This window comes from Ambystoma mexicanum, chromosome 5p (genome assembly GCF_040938575.1).
Source record: "Ambystoma mexicanum isolate Mex_15411 chromosome 5p, UKY_AmexF1_1, whole genome shotgun sequence".
In the NCBI taxonomy this organism is placed as follows: domain Eukaryota; kingdom Metazoa; phylum Chordata; class Amphibia; order Caudata; family Ambystomatidae; genus Ambystoma; species Ambystoma mexicanum.
In genome coordinates this window covers 1,376,216,874-1,376,229,076 of record NC_090930.1, presented here as the reverse complement: position 1 = coordinate 1,376,229,076, position 12,203 = coordinate 1,376,216,874, and positions in this window count along the sequence as shown.

The window sequence follows — 12,203 nt, the reverse complement described above, 5'->3', positions numbered from 1 at the left end:
CACGAAGCTACCATAGGGTTAAATTGGCACAATTCCTCACAGGCAGCTTTGCAGGGCAGCAGAAAATGACTTTTTATGTGCCGCCAGATTTTGCTTACCCTGCTGTCAGATTTTGCTTAGACTGCCGCCAGATTTTGCTATCGCTACCTAAATGAGGCAACATAGGATTAAAAATGCTGAGGCACAGCTCCAGTTGCCCCTGAAGGATGGCACCAAGCTACCATAGGGTTCAATTGGCACAATTCCTCACAGGCGGCTTTGCAGGGCAGCAGAAAATGACTTTTCAGGTGCTGTCAGATGTTGCTTAGACTGCCGTCAGATTTTGCTATCGCTACCTAAAAGAGGCAACATGAGATTAAAAATGCTGAGGCACAGCTCCTGTTGCCCGAGAAGGATGGCAGCAACCTATCATAGGGGTCAATTGGCACAATTCCTCACAGGCGGCTTTGCAGGGCAGCAGAAAATGACTTTTTATGTGCCGTCAGATTTTGCTAAGGCTGCCGTCAGATTTTGATTGGGCTGTGGTCAGATTTTGCTATCACTTCCTAAATGAGGCAATATAGGGTTAAAAATGCTGAGGCACAGCTCCAGTTGCCCCTGAAGGATGGCACCAAGCTACCATAGGGTTAAATTGGCACAATTCCTCACAGGCGGCTTTGCAGGCAGCAGAAAATGACTTTTTATGTGCCGTCAGATTTTGCTTAGGCTGCCATCAGATTTTGCTATCGCTAGCTAAATGAGGCAACATAGCATTAAAATTGCTTAGGTACAGTTCCAGTTGCCTGGGAAGGATGGCACCAAGCTACCATAGGATTACATTGGCAAAAATCCTCACAGGCGGTTCTGCAGGGTAGCCGAAAATTACTTTTTACGTACATCAGATTTTGCTTACCCTGCCGTCAGATTTTGCTTAGACTGCTGCCAGATTTTGCTATCGCTACCTATATGAGGCAACATAGGGTTAAAATTGTTGAGGCACAGCTCCAGTTGCCCGGGAAGGACGGCACCAAGCTACCATAGGGTTAAATTGGCACAATTCCTCACAGGCAGCTTTGCAGGGCAGCAGAAAATGACTTTTTACGTTCCCTCAGATTTTGCTTAGAATGCCGTCAGATTTTGCTATCGCTAGCTAAATGAGGCAACATAGCGTTAAAAATGCTGAGGCACATTTCCAGTGGCCCAGGAAGGATGGCACAAAGCTACCATAGGGTTAAATTGGCACAATTCCTCACAGGCAGCTTTGCAGGGCAGCAGAAAAAGACTTTTTATGTGCCGCCAGATTTTGCTTACCCTGCTGTCAGATTTTGCTTAGACTGCCGCCAGATTTTGCTATCGCTACCTAAATGAGGCAACATAGGATTAAAAATGCTGAGGCACAGCTCCAGTTGCCCCTGAAGGATGGCACCAAGCTACCATAGAGTGAAATTGGCACAATTCCTCACAGGCGGCTTTGCAGGGCAGCAGAAAATGACTTTTTACGTGCCGTCAGATTTTGCTTAGGCTGCTATCAGATTTTTCTATCGCTAGCTAAATGAGTCAACATAGCGTTAAAATTGCTGAGGTACAGTTCCAGTTGCCTGGGAAGGATGGCACCAAGCTACCATAGAATTACATTGGCAAAAGTCCTCACAGGCGTTTCTGCAGGGCAGCTGAAAATTACTTTTTACGTACATCAGATTTTGCTTACCCTGCCGTCAGATTTTGCTTAGACTGTCGCCAGATTTTGCTATCGCTACCTATATGAGGCAACATAGGGTTAAAATTATTGAGGCACAGCTCCAGTTGCCCGGGAAGGATGGCACCAAGCTACCATAGGGGTAAATTGGCACAATTCCTAACAGGTGGCTTTGCAGGGCAGCAGAAAATGACTTTTTACGTGCCGTCAGATTTTGCTTCGGGTGCCGTCACATTTTGCTATTGCTACCTAAATGAGGCAACATAAGATTAAAAATGCTGAGGCACAGCTCTAGTTGCCCGGGAAGGATGGCAGCAAGCTACCATAGGGTTCAATTGGCACAATTCCTCACAGGCGGCTTTGCAGGGCAGCAGAAAATGACTTTTCAGGTGCTGTCAGATTTTGCTTAGACTGCCGTCAGATTTTGCTATTGCTACCTAAAGGAGGCAACATAGGATTAAAAATGCTGAGGCACAGCTCCAGTTGCCCGGGAAGGATGGCAGCAAGCTACCATAGGGTTCAATTGGCACAATTCCTCACCGGCGGCTTTGCAGGGCTGCAGAAAATGACTTTTCAGGTGCTGTCAGATTTTGCTTAGACTGCCGTCAGATTTTGCTATTGCTACCTAAAGGAGGCAACATAGGATTAAAAATGCTGAGGCACAGCTCCAGTTGCCCGGGAAGGATGGCACCAAGCTACCATAGGGTGAAATTGGCACAATTCCTCACCGGCGGCTTTGCAGGGCAGCAGAAAATGACTTTTTACGTGTCGTCAGATTTTGCTTAGGCTGCCGTCAGATTTTGCTATTGCTAGCTAAATGAGGCAACATAGCGTTAAAATTGCAGAGGTACAGTTCCAGTTGCCTGGGAAGGATGGCACCAAGCTACCATAGGGTTACATTGGCACAATTCCTCACAGGCGGCTTTGCAGGGCAGCAGAAAATGACTTTTTAAGTACATCAGATTTTCCTTAGGCTGCCGTTAGATTTTGCTTAGGCTGCCGTTAGATTTTGCTATCGCTACCTATATGAAAAAACATAGGGTTAAAATTGTTGAGGCACAGCTCCAGTTGCCCGGGAAGGATGGCACCAAGCTACCATAGGGTTCAATTGGCACAATTTCTAACAGGCGGCTTTGCAGGGCAGCAGAAAATGACTTTTTACGTGCCATCAGATTTTGCTTCGGGTGCCGTCACATTTTGCTATCGCTACCTGAATGAGGCAACATAGGATTAAAAATGCTGAGGCACAGCTCCAGTGGCCTTGGAAGGACGGCACCAAGCTACCATAGGGGTTAAATTGGCACAATCCATCACAGGCAGCTTTGCAGGGCAGCAGAAAATGACTTTTTATGTGCCGTCAGATTCTGCTTAGACTGCATCAGATTTTGCTTATCGCTACCTAAATGAGTTAACATAGGGTTAAAATTGCTGAGGCACAGCTCCATTTGCCCGGGAAGGACGGCACCAAGCTACCATAGGGTTACATTGGCACAATTCCTCACAGGCGGCTTTGCAGGGCAGCAGAAAATGACTTTTTACGTGCCCTCAGATTATGCTTTGGGTGCCGTCACATTTTGCTATCGCTAGCTAAATGAGACACATAGCGTTAAAAATGCTGAGGCACAGCTCCAGTGGCCCAGGAAGGATGGCACCAAGCTACCGTAGGGTTAAATTGGCACAATTCCTCACAGGCGGCTTTGCAGGGCAGCAGAAAATGACTTTTTACGTGCCGTCAGATTTAGCTTCGGGTGCCGTCACATTTTGCTATCGCTACCTGAAGGAGGCAACATAGGATTAAAAACGCTGAGGCACAGCTCCAGTTCCCCGGGAAAGATGGCACCAAGCTAACATAGGGTTAAATTGGCACAATTCCTCACAGGCGGCTTTGCAGGGCAGCAGAAAATGACTTTTTACGTGCCGTCAGATTTTGCTTCGGGTGCCGTCACATTTTGCTATCGCTACCTAAATGAGTCAACATAGTATTAAAAATGCTAAGGCACAGCTACAGTTGCCCAGGAAGGATGGCAGCAAGGTACCATAGGGTTCAATTGGCACAATTCCTCACAGGCGGCTTTGCAGGGCAGAAGAAAATGACTTTTCAGGTGCCCTCAGATTTTGCTTAGGCTGCCATCAGATTTTGCTATCGCTAGCTAAATGAGGCAACATAGCGTTAAAAATGGTGAGGCACATTTCCAGTGGCCCAGGAAGGATGGCACGAAGCTACCAGAGGGCTAAATTGGCACAATTCCTCACAGGCGGCTTTGCGGGGCAGCAGAAAATGACTTTTTACGTGCCGTCAGATTTTGCTTAGGCTGCCGTCAGATTTAGCTATTGCTAGCTAAATGAGGCAACATAGCGTTAAAATTGCAGAGGTACAGTTCCAGTTGCCTGGGAAGGATGCCACCAAGCTACCATAGGATTACATTGGCAAAAGTCCTCACAGGCGGTTCTGCAGGGCAGCAGAAAATTACTTTTAAAGTACATCAGATTTTGCTTAGGCTGCCGTTAGATTTTGCTTAGGCTGCCGTTAGATTTTGCTATCGCTACCTATATGAGGCAACATAGGGTTAAAATTGTTGAGGCACAGCTCCAGTTGCCCGGGAAGGATGGCACCAAGCTACCATAGGGTTCAATTGGCACAATTTCTAACAGACGGCTTTGCAGGGCAGCAGAAAATGACTTTTTACGTGCCATCAGATTTTGCTTCCGGTGCCGTCACATTTTGCTATCACTACCTGAATGAGGCAACATAGGATTAAAAATGCTGAGGCACAGCTCCAGTTGCCCGGGAAAGATGGCACCAAGCTAACGTAGGGTTCAATTGACACAATTCTTCATAGGCAGCTTTGCAGGGCAGCATAAAATGACTTTTTACGTTCCCTCAGATTTTGCTTAGAATGCCGTCAGATTTTGCTATCGCTAGCTAAATGAGGCAAAATAGCGTTAAAAATGCTGAGGCACATTTCCAGTGGCCCAGGAAGGATGGCACAAAGCTACCATAGGGTTAAATTGGCACAATTCCTCACAGGCAGCTTTGTAGGGCAGCAGAAAAAGACTTTTTATGTGCCGCCAGATTTTGCTTACCCTGCTGTCAGATTTTGCTTAGACTGCCGCCAGATTTTGCTATCGCTACCTAAATGAGGCAACATAGGATTAAAAATGCTGAGGCACAGCTCGAGTTGCCCCTGAAGGATGGCACCAAGCTACCATAGAGTTCATTTGGCACAATTCCTCACAGGTGGCTTTGCAGGGCAGCAGAAAATGACTTTTCAGGTGCTGTCAGATGTTGCTTAGACTGTCGTCAGATGTTGCTATCGCTACCTAAAAGAGGCAACATGAGATTAAAAATGCTGAGGCACAGCTCCAGTTGCCCGGGAAGGATGGCAGGAACCTATCATAGGGGTCAATTGGCACAATTCCTCACAGGCGGCTTTGCAGGGAAGCAGAAAATGACTTTTTATGTGCCGTCAGATTTTGCTTAAGCTGCCGTCAGATTTTGTTTGGGTGTGGTCAGATTTTGCTATCACTTCCTAAATGAGGCAATATAGGGTTAAAAATGCTGAGGCACAGCTCCAGTTGCCCCTGAAGGATGGCACCAAGCTACCATAGGGTTAAATTGGCACAATTCCTCACAGGCGGATTTGCAGGCAGCAGAAAATGACTTTTTATGTGCCGTCAGATTTTGCTTAGGCTGCCATGAGATTTTGCTATCGCTAGCTAAATGAGGCAACATAGCGTTAAAATTGCTGAGGTACAGTTCCAGTTGCCTGGGAAGGATGGCACCAAGCTACCATAGGATTACAATGGCAAAAATCCTCACAGGCGGTTCTGCAGGGTAGCCGAAAATTACTTTTTACGTACATCAGATTTTGCTTACCCTGCTGTCACATTTTGCTTAGACTGCCTCCAGATTTTGCTATCGCTACCTATATGAGGCAACATAGGGTTAAAATTGTCGAGGCACAGCTCCAGTTGCCCGGGAAGGACGGCACCAAGCTACCATAGGGTTAAATTGGCACAATTCCTCACAGGCAGCTTTGCAGGGCAGCAGAAAATGACTTTTTACGTTCCCTCAGATTTTGCTTAGAATGCCGTCAGATTTTGCTATCGCTAGCTAAATGAGGCAACATAGCGTTAAAAATGGTGAGGCACATTTCCAGTGGCCCAGGAAGGATGGCACGAAGCTACCAGAGGGTTAAATTGGCACAATTCTTCACAGGCAGCTTTGCAGGGCAGCAGAAAATGACTTTTTATGTGCCGCCAGATTTTGCTTACCCTGCTGTCAGATTTTGCTTAGACTGCCGCCAGATTTTGCTATCGCTACCTAAATGAGGCAACATAGGATTAAAAATGCTGAGGCACAGCTCCAGTTGCCCCTGAAGGATGGCACCAAGCTACCATAGGGTGAAATTGGCACAATTCCTCACAGGCGGCTTTGCGGGGCAGCAGAAAATGACTTTTTACGTGCCGTCAGATTTTGCTTAGGCTGCCGTTAGATTTAGCTATTGCTAGCTAAATGAGGCAACATAGCGTTAAAATTGCAGAGGTACAGTTCCAGTTGCCTGGGAAGGATGCCACCAAGCTACCATAGGATTACATTGGCAAAAGTCCTCACAGGCGGTTCTGCAGGGCAGCAGAAAATTACATTTTAATTACATTTTAAAGTACATCAGATTTTGCTTAGGCTGCCGTTAGATTTTGCTTAGGCTGCCGTTAGATTTTGCTATCGCTACCTATATGAGGCAACATAGGGTTAAAATTGTTGAGGCACAGCTCCAGTTGCCCGGGAAGGATGGCACCAAGCTACCATAGGGTTCAATTGGCACAATTTCTAACAGACGGCTTTGCAGGGCAGCAGAAAATGACTTTTTACGTGCCATCAGATTTTGCTTCGGGTGCCGTCACATTTTGCTATCACTACCTGAATGAGGCAACATAGGATTAAAAATGCTGAGGCACAGCTCCAGTTGCCCGGGAAAGATGGCACCAAGCTAACGTAGGGTTCAATTGGCACAATTCTTCATAGGCAGCTTTGCAGGGCAGCATAAAATGACTTTTTACGTTCCCTCAGATTTTGCTTAGAATGCCGTCAGATTTTGCTATCGCTAGCTAAATGAGGCAAAATAGCGTTAAAAATGCTGAGGCACATTTCCAGTGGCCCAGGAAGCATGGCACAAAGCTACCATAGGGTTAAATTGGCACAATTCCTCACAGGCAGCTTTGCAGGGCAGCAGAAAAAGACTTTTTATGTGCCGCCAGATTTTGCTTACCCTGCTGTCAGAATTTGCTTAGACTGCCGCCAGATTTTGCTATCGCTACCTAAATGAGGCAACATAGGATTAAAAATGCTGAGGCACAGCTCCAGTTGCCCCTGAAGGATGGCACCAAGCTACCATAGGGTTCATTTGGCACAATTCCTCACAGGTGGCTTTGCAGGGCAGCAGAAAATGACTTTTCAGGTGCTGTCAGATGTTGCTTAGACTGTCGTCAGATGTTGCTATCGCTACCTAAAAGAGGCAACATGAGATTAAAAATGCTGAGGCACAGCTCCAGTTGCCCGGGAAGGATGGCAGGAACCTATCATAGGGGTCAATTGGCACAATTCCTCACAGGCGGCTTTGCAGGGCAGCAGAAAATGACTTTTTATGTGCCGTCAGATTTTGCTTAGGCTGCCGTCAGATTTTGTTTGGGCTGTGGTCAGATTTTGCTATCACTTCCTAAATGAGGCAATATAGGGTTAAAAATGCTGAGGCACAGCTCCAGTTGCCCCTGAAGGATGGCACCAAGCTACCATAGGGTTAGATTGGCACAATTCCTCACAGGCGGATTTGCAGGCAGCAGAAAATGACTTTTTATGTGCCGTCAGATTTTGCTTAGGCTGCCATCAGATTTTGCTATCGCTAGCTAAATGAGGCAACATAGCGTTAAAATTGCTGAGGTACAGTTCCAGTTGCCTGGGAAGGATGGCACCAAGCTACCATAGGATTACAATGGCAAAAATCCTCACAGGCGGTTCTGCAGGGTAGCCGAAAATTACTTTTTTCGTACATCAGATTTTGCTTACCCTGCTGTCAGATTTTGCTTAGACTGCGCCAGATTTTGCTATCGCTACCTATATGAGGCAACATAGGGTTAAAATTGTTGAGGCACAGCTCCAGTTGCCCGGGAAGGACGGCACCAAGCTACCATAGGGTTAAATTGGCACAATTCCTCACAGGCAGCTTTGCAGGGCAGCAGAAAATGACTTTTTACGTTCCCTCAGATTTTGCTTAGAATGCCGTCAGATTTTGCTATCGCTAGCTAAATGAGGCAACATAGCGTTAAAAATGCTGAGGCACATTTCCAGTGGCCCAGGAAGGATGGCACTAAGCTACCATAGGGTTAAATTGGCACAATTCCTCACAGGCAGCTTTGCAGGGCAGCAGAAAAAGACTTTTTATGTGCCGCCAGATTTTGCTTACCCTGCTGTCAGATTTTGCTTAGACTGCCGCCAGATTTTGCTATCGCTACCTAAATGAGGCAACATAGGATTAAAAATGCTGAGGCACAGCTCCAGTTGCCCCTGAAGGATGGCACCAAGCTACCATAGGGTGAAATTGGCACAATTCCTCACAGGCGGCTTTGCAGGGCAGCAGAAAATGACTTTTTACGTGCCGTCAGATTTTGCTTAGGCTGCCGTCAGATGTTGCTATAGCTAGCTAAATGAGGCAACATAGCGTTAAAATTGCAGAGGTACAGTTCAGTTGCCTGGGAAGGATGGCACCAAGCTACCATAGGATTACATTGGCAAAAGTCCTCACAGGCGGGTCTGCAGGGCAGCAGAAAATTACTTTTAAAGTACATCAGATTTTGCTTAGGCTGCCGTTAGATTTTGCTTAGGCTGCCGTTAGATTTTGCTATCGCTACCTATATGAGGCAACATAGGGTTAAAATTGTTGAGGCACAGCTCCAGTTGCCCGGGAAGGACGGCACCAAGCTACCATAGGGTTCAATTGGCACAATTTCTAACAGGCGGCTTTGCAGGGCAGCAGAAAATGACTTTTTACATGCCATCAGATTTTGCTTCGGGTGCCGTTACATTTTGCAATCACTACCTGAATGAGGCAACATAGGATTAAAAATGCTAAGGCACAGCTCCAGTTGCCCGGGAAAGATGGCACCAAGCTAACGTAGGGTTCAATTGGCACAATTCTTCACAGGCAGCTTTGCAGGGCAGCGAAAAATGACTTTTACGTGCCCTCAGATTTTGCTTAGAATGCCGTCAGATTTTGCTAACGCTACCTAAATGAGGTAACATAGGATTAAAAATGCTAAGGCACAGCTCCAGTTGCCCAGGAAGGATGGCAGCAAGCTACCATAGGGTTCAATTGGCACAATTCCTCACAGGCGGCTTTGCAGGGCAGCAGAAAATGACTTTTCAGGTGCTGTCAGATGTTGCTTAGACTGCCGTCAGATTTTGCTATCGCTACCTAAAAGAGGCAACTTGAGATTAAAAATGTTGAGGCGCAGCTCCAGTTGCCCGGGAAGGATGGCAGCAATCTATCATAGGGGTCAATTGGCACAATTCCTCACAGGCGGCTTTGCAGGGCAGCAGAAAATGACTTTTTATGTGCCGTCAGATTTTGCTTAGGCTGCCGTCAGATTTTGTTTGGGCTGTGGTCAGATTTTGGTATCACTTCCTAAATGAGGCAATATAGGGTTAAAAATGCTGAGGCACAGCTCCAGTTGCCCCTGAAGGATGGCACCAAGCTACCATAGGATTAAATTGGCACAATTCCTCACAGGCGGCTTTGCAGGCAGCAGAAAATGACTTTTTATGTGCCGTCAGATTTTGCTTAGGCTGCCCTCAGATTTTGCTATCGCTAGCTAAATGAGTCAACATAGCGTTAAAATTGCTGAGGTACAGTTTCAGTTGCCCCTGAAGGATGGCACCAAGCTACCATAGGATTACATTGGCAAAAGTCCTCACAGGCGTTTCTGCAGGGCAGCCGAAAATTACTTTTTATGTACATCAGATTTTGCTTACCCTGCCGTCAGATTTTGCTTAGACTGCCGCCAGATTTTGCTATCGCTACCTATATGAGGCAACATAGGGTTAAAATTGTTGAGGCACTGCCCCAGTTGCCCGGGAAGGACGGCACCAAGCTACCATAGGGGTAAATTGGCACAATTCCTCACAGGCGGCTTTGCAAAGCTGCAGAAAATGACTTTTTACGTGCCGTCAGATTTGGTTTCGGGTGCCGTCACATTTTGCTATCGCTACCTAAATGAGGCAACATAAGATTTAAAATGCTGAGGCACAGCTCCAGTTGCCCAGGAAGGATGGCAGCAAGCTACCATAGGGTTCAAATGGCACAATTCCTCACAGGCGGCTATGCAGGGCAGCAGAAAATGACTTTTTACGTGCCGTCAGATTTAGCTTCGGGTGCCGTCACATTTTGCTATCGCTACCTAAATGAGGCAACATAGTATTAAAAATGCTGAGGCACAGCTACAGTTGCCCGGGAAGGATGGCAGCAAGGTACCATAGGGTTCAATTGGCACAATTCCTCACAGGCGGCTTTGCAGGGCAGAAGAAAATGACTTTTCAGCTGCCCTCAGATTTTGATTAGGCTGGCGTCAGATTTTGCTATCGCTAGCTAAATGAGACAACATAGCGTTAAAACTGCTGAGGCACATTTCCAGTGGCCCAGGAAGGATGGCACGAAGCTACCATAGGGTTAAATTGGCACAATTCCTCACAGGCAGCTTTGCAGAGCAGCAGAAAATGACTTTTTATGTGCCGCCAGATTTTGCTTACCCTGCTGTCAGATTTTGCTTAGACTGCCGCCAGATTTTGCTATCGCTACCCAAATGAGGCAACATAGGATTAAAAATGCTGAGGCACAGCTCCAGTTGCCCCTGAAGGATGGCACCAAGCTACCATAGGGTTCAATTGGCACAATTCCTCACAGGCGGCTTTGCAGGGCAGCAGAAATTTACTTTTCAGGTGCTGTCAGATGTTGCTTAGACTGCCGTCAGATTTTGCTATCGCTACCTAAAAGAGGCAACATATTAAAAATGCTGAGGCACAGCTCCAGTTGCCCGAGAAGGATGGCAGCAACCTATCATAGGGGTCAATTGGCACAATTCCTCACAGGCGGCTTTGCAGGGCAGCAGAAAATGACTTTTTATGTGCCGTCAGATTTTGCTTAGGCTGCCGTCAGATTTTGATTGGGCTGTGGTCAGATTTTGCTATCACTTCCTAAATGAGGCAATATAGGGTTAAAAATGCTGAGGCACAGCTCCAGTTGCCCCTGAAGGATGGCACCAAGCTACCATAGGGTTAAAATGGCACAATTCCTCACAGGCGGCTTTGCAGGCAGCAGAAAATGACTTTTTATGTGCCGTCAGATTTTGCTTAGGCTGCCATCAGATTTTGCTATCGCTAGCTAAATGAGGCAACATAGCATTAAAATTGCTTAGGTACAGTTCCAGTTGCCTGGGAAGGATGGCACCAAGCTACCATAGGATTACATTGGCAAAAATCCTCACAGGCGGTTCTGCAGGGTAGCCGAAAATTACTTTTTACGTACATCAGATTTTGCTTACCCTGCCATCAGATTTTGCTTAGACTGCCGCCAGATTTTTTTTTTTTTTTTTTAACTTTGTTTATTGGCAGGAAGTCAGGACAGGCACAGAGAAACAGAGGAGAGACAAAATTAAAACAGGGCATATATCAGCGGTCATACAGGATCATAAAACAACCAATATCAACTTACAGCCTTCACAGAAGGCCCTATTCAATAGCACTTGAAAACAAAACAGTGTCATGGGGCGTCGGGACATGCCTGCAGTGGGGAAGCCACATGTTCTATTTCCTCCTTATTGTTCAGGTAGCTACTGAATTCTGACCATACATTTTTGGGTCGCGAAGTGGGGGGCAAGGACCCAATGAATTCCTCTTCACACCTTTGTGTCCAGGTAAGGGCTTTGAGCCACACTGCGAAGGTTGGGGGGCTGCAGCGCTTCCAGTTTTGCAAAATACATTTTTTAGCGACCCCTGCCGCAACATTCAAGAATTTGGCCATCTTCTTTACTCCTTCCCCCTCCCAGACACCAAACAGTAGGGGCAATGGGTCAACATACACCGGGGACCCTATTATTTCTGATAGCGCCTCTGCTACCGTCGCCCAAAAGGCGTTAATTACAGGGCACGTCCAGAACATGTGGATATGGTCCGCATCAGAAACTTTACACTTTGGGCATGCACAAGACAGGGCCCCAGCAAATTTCGCCACCCTTGACGGTGTGTAATAAAGCCTGTTTAGGAACTTGAACTGTATACAGCAAAATCTGGCGCTCAGGGAGATCGCGCGTGTATGTGCACACATCCTACTCCACAGATCGTCAGATATTTCTAGCTCGAGGTCTCTGGCCCACTCCTCCCGTGGTCCGGAGGACCTCCCTACCCTATTACCTAGTTGCATTTTGTACAAGTTGGATAACACCCCCTTGGAGCCTTCTGAGTTTGCTATGTACTGGAGTT